At 48.2% G+C, this 13,063-nt stretch overlaps 1 protein-coding gene across 2 annotated transcripts in view; it reads right to left on the bottom strand.

The window, feature by feature from the left end:
* Positions 1–13,063, bottom strand: part of LOC137794071 (beta-1,3-galactosyltransferase 1-like) — a 72,781-nt gene that overhangs the window by 46,087 nt on the left and 13,631 nt on the right. Inside the window, exons 2-3 of one of the 2 annotated variants that reach the window (XM_068590666.1) lie at positions 10,056–10,124; positions 6,520–6,598 (exon numbers count right to left, since the gene is read on the bottom strand). The gene's annotated coding sequence lies outside the window, so the exon portion shown is untranslated. The remainder of the gene's footprint in view (positions 1–6,519; positions 6,599–10,055; positions 10,125–13,063) is intronic. The other variant, XM_068590667.1, reaches the window with a different exon arrangement.

Here is a 13,063-nt window from a genome sequence, read left to right as displayed (position 1 = left end):
CTCACACTTCATCCTTTAATGGTTAGGATTGGGGTTGAACTTTTAGGAAACGTGTTTCACAGACGCTCTTGTGGACATGTCGACCACAAACGCAGCGTGACTCTGCGCGTGGAAGCCGGACGTGGAGAGACGACGGCGGGTTTGAAAGGAGCAGGAAGCGCGAGGGCATATCGGGAGCGCAGCTCCGGAGAGACGGAGAGTTAAGAACCCAAAACCCGAGGTGAGAAATTGAGAGGAAGGAGTGGGAAGCAGAGAGAAAGGCGAGCGAGTAAAGTCGGGGCTGACTCATTTCCCCGAGGCTCATCGGAAAATGCTCTTTCGTCTCCTTCCTCTCGGTGTGCCGAGTCCACAATAACGGCGCGTTGAAAAGCTGCTCCGTCCTCCACGGGAGGAAAACAAATAAGGGATTCGTGAAGAACTGCCTCTTTGTGGTCGCTGCCGCCCCGGACATTCAGCCCCAGCTCCGAGATAAACACCGACGGCCGCGGCTCATCGCTCGGTTGCCGGCTAACAATTGATAAAGCCGTTGCCGCCGGCTCGTCCGCGCATCACAATGCGCAACTTTCATGTTGCGGGATTAGGAGGGATCCGTTTTCCGGATCAATCGGATTATAGCTGTCGTTAACCCCGTGGAGATGAAAGGATCGCAGCCTCCAGAGGAGACAAAGGGGATGTACAGATAAAATAAATAAAAGTCTGTTGCGGGGTGGAAGGAGGACAGCGCTGCCAGTACTTAGCACGCCAAAACAAACAGTTATTTCCAAGCGGGAATAATCTGTACTTGGAAGCAGACAGAAAGCAAACTGCCCACAGCACAAAAACGAAAAGAAGAAAAGAAAAATCACAAAAGCGCCTAAAAGAAAAGAAAAGCTCCAATTGTTCGAAGGGGCCCAAATAGAAAAATCACTCACTGTAATTGGTCTGCCTTTCTTCTACATATCTACCTCTGTCTCGAGAGGAAGACAAACACGCTTGAATATGCACGCGGACTTCTGGACTCACAATAAATGACGACTCTGCAGGAAACGCAGACGCGATGTCGGCCGTCAAATCCACTTTGAGCTGCTTTCAGCCCATTTCATGCAGCGAGGGGGAGGTTTGAAACTTACAGGTAAATTACAGCGACGTGTTCGCCGCTAACGCTAACGCTAACACACGGAATAGAGGAAGAAGCAGAACGCAGAGAGGACCGTGCTGTGCATTGATGCCGTGACAAATGCTTTCTACTCAGCACAGCTGTCTCTATTTTTATAACTCGATGCTTCTCCCTGTTTCAACACGTTGGGCTTCACGCTGGAAAGCTTCTTGTATTCTCTTCCGAGAGAGATGGACCGACAGAGCCGTGACACCATGTTGCGCCGTCAGATGATGCTCCCATTGACTCGCACGAACCTGCACACGAAGACCCGTCCATCTGTCTCAAAGACACAGAGAAGCTATTCATGCTTTGATGTTCTCACCTAATTGCACCTGCCTCCTACGACCGGCCTGTAAATGATGTTCATCCCTCGGCTGAAGAAAGGCTTCGTCCGTACGAGTGCTTCCTGCGTGAGGCCCGTTGGCTCGTGTGTGCGTTTTCCTCCGTCTGTTTGTTCGTGTCCAGCATGTGTGAGCCCACGAATACAGAAACACAACTCCTGCCAAGGTGCGTCTGCGAGTATTTGATTTGTGCGCGTGCTTTCGCTCGTGTCTGTGTGTGTGTGTGTGTGTGTCTGTGTTGCGTGTCCGTCCGGCTCGCCGAGCACTGCTCCCACATCGACCCCTCGCGCTCAGCGGCGGCAGATGGATCCTGGTGAAATAGCCAGGGAGAAAATTAAGAACAGCTGTCAAATGAGAAAGCGAGGAGAGGCGGCGGCGGCGGCGGCGGGGGAAGAAGCAGAAGACGAAGGAAGAGGGGGGAAATAAATCCCTGTGAATTCATAAGAGTTGCACCTCGCTCAGGTACAGCACATTGACATTCAGCGAACAGCTTATTAGCAAATTTCATGGGAGTCGTGAAGTGATTATCCTGAACCTGTCAGCTGCGAACAGCATGTCAAGATGCCACCCTGGCGTTCCTCTACACCCCCCCTCCGGGTGGCTGACGCGTCGCCGCACATGTGTTCGAACGAGGCGAGGGAGCGCAGACGGGAGGCCGAGTGATGCGCGCGCACATCCGGCTTCACCTGCGTAGCGCGAGTGCAGTCGGGTGTGAACGATCCTCGTCTCTGCGTGTAAACTGATGCGTGCGGAGCGGCTAATCAGCGGTGTGAATGAAAGGAAGTGTGTCATCATGTCTCCTCCCCCCCTTTCCCCCTCTTTGTACTGTCACTGCGAGCTGTTTGATCATCACGAATCATCTATAATGTATTTTAATCTACATTCACAAGGGAAGGGGGAAGCGGTTGCTTTTTTCCTCCGTATGACACCTTTCAAACAGCGGCAATTCAAAGTGCTTCACATACGAGGGAACCGTGCGTCGCGGTCACATGGCGGTCATATGCTCCACTGCTTGTGTGCTGAAAGTCAACGAGGCAGCTCTTATCTAACAGCGGGCTGCAGGGATGACGCTTTGTTTGGGATTGTAGAAGCAAATACTGAATTGTCATGGACTTGCAATCTCTCTGCTGGCCAGCAGGGGCTCAGCAGAGACGCCTCTGGTTGGAAAAAGAAGTCTGATTGAATAGAAGTCGATGAGAAAATGGCCCTAACGTACCCATGGACTCCATGAGGGTCTAGTTTTGTCCCGTCGAGTGCTTGAGGGCTCTCTGGCAGACATTTTGAAGCCTTCATGAGCCCTTTCCGTAAAGCAGGGCGTGCCTGAGGGGGGCGTGGCTACCTTGCGATTGACAGGTCGCTAGTCGCGTCACTTCTGGTTCCAAAAAAAAACCAAGATGGCGAACTCGAGGCTTCACGAACCAGCAACAGCAACAGGAGAAACACAACGAAGCCGCGATGACGTTTCGTCGTCTCGATAAGAGTCAAAACATTTTCTGTGTTCCACAACATTGATAAAACCGGCAAAATCTTATTTATGCAGTGCTTTAAAGTCTCACACGGATCCGTGCGGCTGTGATCATATATTCCACTGGGTTCATGCTTGAATCTTAGTATTCAGTTAAGTATTCTGTTAGGGGCTGCCGGCTTGAAGATAGCGTGCAAACCTTTAAGATACTAAGTGAAGTCATTAAGATGTTGATCGTACTTTTTGCTGGTTGCACTGTTTCAAGACGATAAATCTCACGACTCATCAAAGTTCAGAAAGGTCAGTTAAAGATGAGACGTTTGGCTCCTGAGCCATTTGCTATCGCTCTGTTTTCCAGCGTCATTCTGGTGTTTTTTCACACGGCAGCGTTTTAAGACACCGCCGCCTCGTCCTTCGCAGACACCGACACCCGATCATGCGATCATGCGATCCGCTTCGTACTCGGTGGGTGATGAGCACCCGAGGGAGTCCGGCACATCGCCTGCGGTCGGGTGACAACCTGACAGCGCTGCGAGCGATCCTCCAGCTTAACAGATGCAGATACGGCCCAGCGCGTCCTGAGAGTCGGGGAATCGGCCCGCTATAATTGGCGACTGAGCACGAGCGAAAAGCAATAATTTCTGGCATTTTTGTTGCACAAAAACAGTTTTAAATCTGCGAATGATCTGGTAATTACGTTTATAGCATTTGTTTTGGGCCCTCAACTCCAAAGAGCACCTTTGTTCTTTAAATTACTTTTACTTATTGAGTGGAAACCGGCGCTGCCGTCGTCTGTTTTCAATGGTCTGTGAACGGCCTGCGGGCGATGAAAAGGGAGTTTGTTTCGGCGCTTTTTCAGAAGCGACCTCGCCGCTCAGACAGCAGCGTGGACACGCTGAACGGAGCCGCCGCTCAACTCGACCACGAAGTGACGAGGCGGGATCAGGCAGAAGGGAAATTAAGGAGTTTCTTTGTGCATCGCGCTTCAGGGTTTCCAATCAAGGACGAGACGGCGAACACGACGCAGGCCGCTCATTACAAGTTGAGTTTCACGCTTTCAACACCAGCCGGGTGGACGCCGTTTCAGATAACCTTGGTCTGACAATCAAGGTTGGCAAGAGTCTATATCTGGAGACAGAGGTTACAATTCAATATGTCGCAAAATGTGTGATATTTTAGAATTGTCACGATATGAAGAACACGCCGCCGAATGCACGAAATCTTGCTTTCACAGCAGGATTTGCATGTCTCTCAGTCTCCGTCACATCATGCTACTACTTGAAGGTTGAATTGCTTTAATATCGGTCAACACTTGTATAAAACTAGAGAGTGTTTTTGAGAAGCTAGACAGAACAAAACATATTGCAATACTCAAGGGAATCAATATCCTTTATTAAATTGGCTGTGAAAATGGCTTTTTCGTTTCCATTTCTGCATATATTATTGATATAGTTTGTTTTATGCAGACATACATCACTAAACCTGCCTCATTTGATGTTGGCATTATAATTAACGAGGCACAAAAATATACCTCAAGAAATCCTCCACCTTTATTATCCTCCATAATGTATTCTCCGAGGATCGACTCCTCTTTTCAGTCGAGGAGAGCGGCTGCAATTTGTATCCAGGTAGATAGAAAAATAAAAAAAAATACCTGAGTTACATCACTGTGTGTGTGTGTGTGTGAGAAGTCCTCAAAAGTGAGTGACTTAAAGATGACATATGCGGGAATAATACCGAGCCAAAGTTGTCAATATGCAAAACAGCATCCGGTGTGTGTGTTGTGAAAGCTGCAAAGCACACAGTTTGACTGCAACTCTATCGCTGTTGAATGAAAAGAGAACAGCAATTGTGAAAGGAAATAGCAGGCAAAGTGATTGTTTAGGTGTGTGTGTGTGTGGCGGTTTTGTATGCAGGGTTTGGACAGCGGCTGAGGGGACTGATTAGCAGCAACATCTTGTGCCAGGCGACAGTTATCAGTGCTGATTTCACCCGGCTATCTGTATTCATGTATGCATGGAGCGACCGAGGAGCCTGAGTGGTGTGCAAAACACAATATCGTTTCCTCTCAGGGTCTCAGTGTTTCACCCCTCGCTGTTGCTATCTCTTCTGTCGACTAAGTCATCCATCGCCGCTTCTGCTGATTCAGTTCAAAACTGAGAAGTAAGATTCTCCATTTGTCATTCTTTGACGTGGGACTGCGGACCATGAGGAGTACATTGTTGTCGAGGGATTTTTGATGCCGCTCTGCAGCCACCCGCTGTCGAGAAACACCAGCAGCGCTTTCCATGAATACAAACCAAATGAGTCAGAGGGAGCAAAGCTTCTCCGAGTGAACGTGCAGCCGATAAGGCAGCGCAGTGCACTTCATCACGCGGCGTACGGCACTACGCTGCCGCCTCAAACGACCCTTCGCTAAGTCCCGCCCCTCGAACGCACACTGCCGTAGAACCGGGTGCAACAGCGATCCGGCAAATGTCCGATACCGGTGTTAAACCGATCCTATATTGTGAATATGAATAAATAAATATGAAACACTGGACTTCAAACTGCGAGCAGCGCTAGCGGGAATCAGGGGATGTGCCGTTGTGAACGGGCACAGCACCGCCAGGGAGCCGCTGACTTCTGGAGGACTAACACGGCCCACAAACGTAAAAACCACATGGAGTCAATCAGGTGGAGCTGCCGCTGTAATCAGAGCTGATCGCTGCAGAGCCGCTTTGTGCTGCTGAACTCAAGGTAACGACGGCGCTGGCACAGAACCGCCATGCTCGCTGCTACGTTGTAAAATAAGAATGCACATGGACCCATGGAAACGTTAGCATTAGCATCTACAGCAGCAGTGGCAGCAGCAGCATTAGCATCTGCAGCAGAAGCAGCATTAGCATCTGCAGCAGAAGCAGCTTTAGCATCTGCAGCAGAAGCAGCATTAGCATCTGCAGCAGAAGCAGCATTAGCATCTGCAGCAGAAACAGCATTAGCATCTGCAGCAGCAGCATTAGCATTTGCAGCAGAAGCTGCAGCAGAAGCTGCAGGCAGAGCGACGACGCCTCAGTGACTTTTCTAAACTCCCAGCGACAAATATATTGCAAAGATATTAATGTGGAAATTAGCATTTCACTTGGGGCCATTTCTAGCAGAATATCGAATAAAAAAATCCACCAAGATTTGATGAAAACACCTGCAGCTGAGAAAGAAATATTACTCCTCATTATTCGAATTTACATGATCAATATTCATCCCTTTGCAGATGCTCGTACGGATATTACCGCATGATCTTGATACCACACATTTGCAAAACTCCCTCCAGTCCACACGGTGTAAAAGGGGAACTTACTGTCTCCACATTAGCTGCTAATGCTGCAGCAGTTAATGCACCGCGTCTAGTTCAGAGAGTCTCCCACTGCTCTCATCAACCAACTAAAGAATTATGACAGTAACTGCAAACCGGAGTGAGATGGACGCAGATTAGGCTTATTTCACCGGCGTGCGTATGATGTCGGAGGTCACATCGGCACTAAAAGGAGAAGAGCTGGACCACCTGGAAGAAATATGACGGCATATTCATTACTTACCTTGAGTTCTTGAGTGAAAGGAGAGTCAAGAAGTGAGAAGTAATTCCCTCAGACTTCTGCAAACCGGAGGAGTCGCCCCCTGTTGGTCAGAAGAGAGAATCCAAGTTGAAGGCTTAACTTTTCAAAACAATATTCACGTTTCAGAAGCGAGAACCGGCGAACGCTCGCTATTTCTTTGCCTCTGAAATACAACATGCATTTCCAGACAAGTGCAGAGAGTACAGCTTCAAACCAAGCAGCCAATTTGCGAGACAGAGACGGCCACCATTTCCCAAGATGCTAATTAGTCCCTTCGACATGCAAGGACCCAGTTGGACAACAGCGATGTTTGAGAGTGGACGCCGCACAGAGACAGCGCGCTCTGATCAGCTGTCTCCTCTCGTGTCCTCGGGCGTGAAACGAAGAGGATGCTGCAATCCACAACATCCTGGTTTATTGATAGCTCTCTGTTAGCGATGGTCATCAAACGCTTTGCCTCTTCTGCTTGAAATCAATGGCCGCTTGTGGGAGAAATAGTTTTTTTGAATTCTTTTCTACTTGTGTCCAGGTTCTGCGATAAGAAACGCCAGAGGCAAGAAGAGATAGGGGGGTCGAGGCATGCGGGCCAGAAATGTTCCTTTATATGGTTTTTGCTACGGCACCAATTAACTCGTGAAAAATAGCTTGAAAAACATTTTACTATATAAAGATATGCTATTTCTCTCCTTACCCAACAAAAACATGTACTTGTTTTAACCATCCGACGATATTTCAGAATAAAAAGAACACAAATATCTGTACTTTTTATCTTGTATTGTATTCTGGCTGCACAGTGACGATCTTTATCCGTAAGCCAGCAGTCCAAGTGTCAAAGACAGACCGTCCTCCTGCTGAATGAAGCGTTTTCTCCTCTGGCGTCTTTGCTTAACTATATTCAATGTCAACAATTCACCATTCACACACTCCAGTATTACACTGGAGTGTTTACACTGAAACTGAAAAGCAGCTCTTCGGCTATGAAATCGATAATAATAAATACGTATAATAATAAAAAGAGGATCTTTTCTTTTGCCCACGATGGAGCTTTTACATTTTTAAAATGTGTTTTTACAATTGCATGTTTTATTTCCTTCTTTTATGTAAAGAAGTGCTGCCCCTGTGTAGTAAATGTGTATAAATAACCTTGCTACTGCGCTCCTGTTAATGCCAATTATTTCTCTAACCGTTCCTCTGAGGGTATTCAGGCTCCGGCGTTATATTCGGTCTTGCAATACTGTGACTCCCACTGCAATCCGCCTGTTGTGCTAACCTTTGAACCCGTTCGCTAACCGCGTACGGCTAAAGGTTCACGGGCGGATATTACATTACCTGTACCATTATCCTGCATTCATCTGGCGAATGTTTTCAACACAACGGCTGAATGATCGACCACGGCACACCCACGGAGACATGGAAAGCGACGGCGTTGACAGTCCCTGGCTTTACCCTCATGACTGGAGACAATAAGCTAGTTTCAAACCATCCAAACGGCACGCGGGCCATTAAAGAGTGAGCTGTGACGCCGCCGCTCCCTCCCTCTCCCCGCGGCACATCAGCATCTTTGGATTTATCATTGGGCTCGACGCCTCACTGTATGATGGAGCAGCCGTGCCGATGTGTCCCTGGAGACGCATTGCAATAAAGTGAACTGCCATTGTTTTCTCGCAGAAGGTTACAAATTGCCTCATCAAAGCCCCAACATGGGTCCTCCACCTCTAGCCATTAATCAGTGGGAGAGACGCGGGCGTCACAGGATGTCTTTGCATTTTCCTCGGCTGAGACGAGCGTCGGGCTGACAAGTGTTGTTGTTTCCACGATGCGCTCGGGAGGGGGGGGGGGGGAGACAGAAGAGGAAGACCTCGCGGCGTCGTGGAGGACAGATGTTTTAAATCCGGGCACGTGGGAGCCGACGCACTCGGATGTCGCCGTCGTAGCTTTCATTCAAACGCCGTCGGTTTAGTTTGCGGCAGGTTGACGCTCTCGCTGACCCGAGAGTCAGAGACGAAGACGCGCTGCTGTTCTGAATGACGTTCTGCGATTGAAATCTTTCCACCGCCTCTAAATATGGAGCGGATCCATAAATGAACAGCACCGCTTTGGGGAATAAATTAAGACGAGCCGCTGGGCTGAATTCTAATGACCGTGTTAACCTTTCGCTAACAAAGTTCCCTTGACATTCACGTTAAAAAAAAATAAAAAAAAGGGGGGGGGGTGAGCGAGCGAGAGAGGGCCTCCTGTAATTTCCACTTCCACCGACTGTTCTTTTTTTAATCATATCCCACCCTCGTGTTCACAGCGTCTCGTTTCTAATTGGGATGAGAGTTGCGAGGATGAAACACTTGGATTTCATTAAATTACCCAAAATGGATTTCATTCCAGACGCCCGTGTGCGGCATGATTGGGCTATTTTTGGCCCCGGCTTGTGTGTGAGGGATCTTGGGGGGGGTGTACCTTCTTATGATTGGACCAGACGCAGGTCTTCAGTGGGCTGAAGAGCTCATGCATTCCCATAATGCAGCATGCATGCAGCAGAAGCAGCCTGGTTCAATTGCAGCGTGCGCCACACTGCAGCAGCCAGGGTTTGTGCAGAGTGTGAGTTATGCAAAAAGCCCGTGACACAACAGGATTTGAGCGCCGCTGCTCTTATACAACAGAGAGAAACAAACACACACACACACACACAGAAGAGTCACAGCCTGTGTGTGGCCTGAAAACACAACGTTCAGACACTTCCTGGCCCGTCAGCCGTCCGAAAACCAATGAAATCACCACCCGGTGCAGCCTCACGCCGACTGAAACATCATTACGTCAGAGAGCGTTTGTGAGTGAATGAGATCCGCACGGAGCTGAGCATGTTAGAAAAAAGGTGGCCGGTGCCATCGAGTCCAGCCTGGCTCACCCCTCGCGACAGCCGCAGCCAAACTTTGTATGCGTGCTCTGATCTTCTTCCAAATCACACACTGTTTTACAAGCCGGTCACAAGCAAGCGCCGCAGCTCCGCAGACTGTTTTCCAAACACTTAACCGTAGAAGGCCTTTGCCACGCAGTGCATTCATTGAATTTGGATAGTTTTGAACATTTCGCCGATGCCTGCCACGTCGCTGAGGTTTTACCTCCCACTCGGTGGCAGTTCATGACGTGGAAGGACGGCAGTGACGAGGCAACAGAGATGTGCAATAGAGACCGTCTTCTCATTCAGGAAGAGACTTCCTTTTGAATTAAGAGTGAGCCCTCATTACTGACCTCAAGATGGCTTTAAGGAAACCTCACAAGTAGTCATACTGGATTTGTGTGTGATGTTTAAACACTCAGCTAAAAGTAATAACGACGATGCGGTTGAAATAGTAATGAAGCTTAGCTTCTGTCGCTAGCGCTACTGATGCTAACACAGAGGACTTAATTGGTTCGGAGAGAAAAAAGGTGAATGGACTGAATTGTGTTGCGCCTTTCTCGTCTTCATGTCATCATTCACCCATTCACACAAATGAATACACTGATGAATTGAAATGAACACGCACCTGATGGGCGGCGAAGTGGATGAAGTGGTACTCGGCCGCGGGGGAACGTCTTCAATGGGAACCACCGAGCTGAAATACCAGTCAAACACAAGGAACACGTGGACAATAAGAACGACTGGGTCGACAAATACTTCATTACAGAGGAAATGAGATCAACTCAACTGGGTCAAACTACGTTTCCAAACTGTGCTTCACCCCCCAAAAGAAACCCAGAAGAGTCTTCCTGTGAGTCTCAGCCTGTAAATCCTGGCGGCCACAATCCCTCTCGCACTGAGAGCTTTCCCGGTGCTCCGCCGAAAGAAATCAAAATAAAATGGCTGTGGCGCAGCGTGCTCTCTGAAGATGTACATGCAGGCTTGATTGCTGTCCGTCGCTCGTAATCACGGCGTCACACTTGTTGCCCGCGGAGGCTGTTGTCGCCTCACCTCTATTAAGAGACGGCGCCGGGAAATCAGTCAGGGAGAGGGAGAATAATGCCACCGCGTAAACACAGAGAAATGTAATTGGAGGGGTGTGTGTGTGTGTGTGTGTGTGTGTGTGTGTGTGTTATGATAACACATGCACAGCCTCGACACTCACAGGGAGATGATGCATTAGAAGAGTGAGCAATGTTGTCTGAGCTCGACGTCTGAACTGTCAAATGGTCTTTTTTATCAGTTTGATCAAAATGTCACCTCGAAAACAACTTTGAAGGGAATCCTCAAAGCAGTTGTGACACCAGGGGGCGGGGCTACAAACCAACGCCGCCGCCGCTCTGCAGAAACCAATATGGTGACAAACATTAGCTGCAGTAAGCCGGAGGGCTTTTTTTTTTTTATTGCAGCTGAGAGTTGCAGTGTAAAGAGTATTATGGAGCAGGCTGGAGATTATGCCGCTAATCTGTACCGACAACCGCGCTGTCATTGATTATTAAAGGCCCAATCCATAATCCAGAAGCACGCGGAGGGGACGCCACCGAAAGAGCCTCTGTGAGCGTTTTAGTTCACACGCTTGTCACGAGTCCTGATACCGAGAATGACGAGCTGGCGGCTGATAACAGGACTGTGACGTGTTGAAATAAACAGCAAACGGCTTTTAATTACATCCTGGAATAAAGGAAATATCTGCAGTGTTAGTTTCTAACGTGCGTCACGGCTTCTGGAGACGGCTGACTCTGGTGGTTGCACTTCACCGAATGAAATATAACACCTGCAAACGGTCAATATGACAATATAATGTCATATATACCGATACACACACACACACACACACACACACACGCTTTCTTCTCTCTCATGTACAAACACCATACTTATATCCACTGAATACAAGATGTCTTGTTGGCCTGCATCTCACTGTTTTGTCTTCCTGTTGATGTTATGTTTATGCATTGTCTTTGTTTTGTTTGTGCAATAAAATAAATGAACACATTTTAAAACAATAGACAAACACATGGCCGTTGCAATGCACAGGTGTTGGTTGCACAATTTACACAATGATGCTTTTTTGTATTTCTTTTGTCATTGACCGAATATGCAAATTAATGTCAGATGCCCAAACTCAAAGAAAAAAGTAATAAATGATAACATGAAACTAAATAGAAGCGCAAATACATTTTTAAAAAACAGTGGTTTTAAATATGAAGAGCTATTTACAGACTTTGTGGGCTAAAACATTCAGTTCTACTTTATTGTAATTTGCTTCATGGTTACAATCAGGTCGACAAACTAAAATAGGCCATAATTAATTAATTAATTGATGAATGTGAAATGATTTGGACCCCATAGCCGTGTGGCCGGCTCCTCCATACTCCTCTAGGTTCATACAGAAATGTACAATATTTACCGCATAGTGATTATATTCTTATTTTAAGGGAAAATAAAGCAAATTTAGATATGAAAAATTGAAGTGGCAGCCGAGCTGAGCAGCTGTCCAAACTGTCCCACGTTAAGAAGAGGAACACAATGATTCTCATTTCTCCAGCTTCAGCAGATATTTATTCTCCTGCAGGATGTTTCTCCTCGTGAGGAAGACGCGCTCTCAAAAGCTGCAGATGGAGGAGGAGGAGACGCCGGTCCCGTTTCATTTCAGGCTACTTTTCACTCGTCTATTTTATTACGACGCGAGCCTGTGATGTGGCTGGAACGTGAGGCACCTCTGGGTGCCAAAGTCTCTCCCCCCTCCCTCCCCTGACACCGACAGCGCCGGCGTCTCCGCGCGGTCCAATCCGTCCTTTTTCATTTCCCTCCATTAATCTCCCGGCCTGGTGATTCAGCTTTCATTTGTTCCTCATCTCGCAAAAGGCCGGTCCAACGCCGAGCCCGCGCTGCGATCTCACGCTCGTGCCAGACGGTTTCCTCTTCGCCGACGGGGAGCCGCGGGGAGAGATTAGGCTAACCGCAATTACAGGAGAACAGCGGAAGGGGAGGATGCTCTGCGTTCGCCGTGCGCCTCGGCTAACCCCCGACGAGCGGCCGTGCACCTGGACTGTCCCTCCTGGGCTCCCGTACTTCACTCAATTAGCGAGGATCCTTCATTGCACCTGTGCTTCCCCCGTTCAGCGGTCTGCGCGCGCTCTTTTCCCCCCCGACGAAGATGGCAGACATCCAACAGCATAGCAAAGACGGCCCTTTCATCGCTGTCTCTCTTTTTTCTCGCTCCGTCTCCCTTTCTCCCTCGTCTATCAGATATTTCGACCGCAAACAGTTCTCAAAAATAGACGCTTTGAATGGTTCTCGCGGCACCTCGGAGAGCACAAACTCTCAGGCTGACACTCTGTGAATCTCATGACGGGTGACTAGGTTGAAAGCTGTGAAGACGACGGGGAGAAGAAGCGACTTCAAGCGACTGCCAGTCTCATTTTGAAAAGGTGTCGAAGTATAATTTTAATATTTCTGTCTTAAAAATAATCCCCGCTGACCCCTGCAATAAAAAGCAGCCTTATTATTTATTTTTTTCCTCCAGATGACGGACTGACTGTATCTCAGGGACACAATGCGGCCAATAATATCATTTAAAACACTCTATTT

The sequence above is a fragment of the Clinocottus analis genome, unplaced genomic scaffold (genome assembly GCF_023055335.1).
Source record: "Clinocottus analis isolate CAN_PGR_092001 unplaced genomic scaffold, fCliAna1.0.p SCAF_24, whole genome shotgun sequence".
Lineage (NCBI taxonomy): Eukaryota > Metazoa > Chordata > Actinopteri > Perciformes > Cottidae > Clinocottus > Clinocottus analis.
Note: the sequence above shows the minus strand (reverse complement) of the source record. Positions and strands in the feature narration are given on the sequence as shown.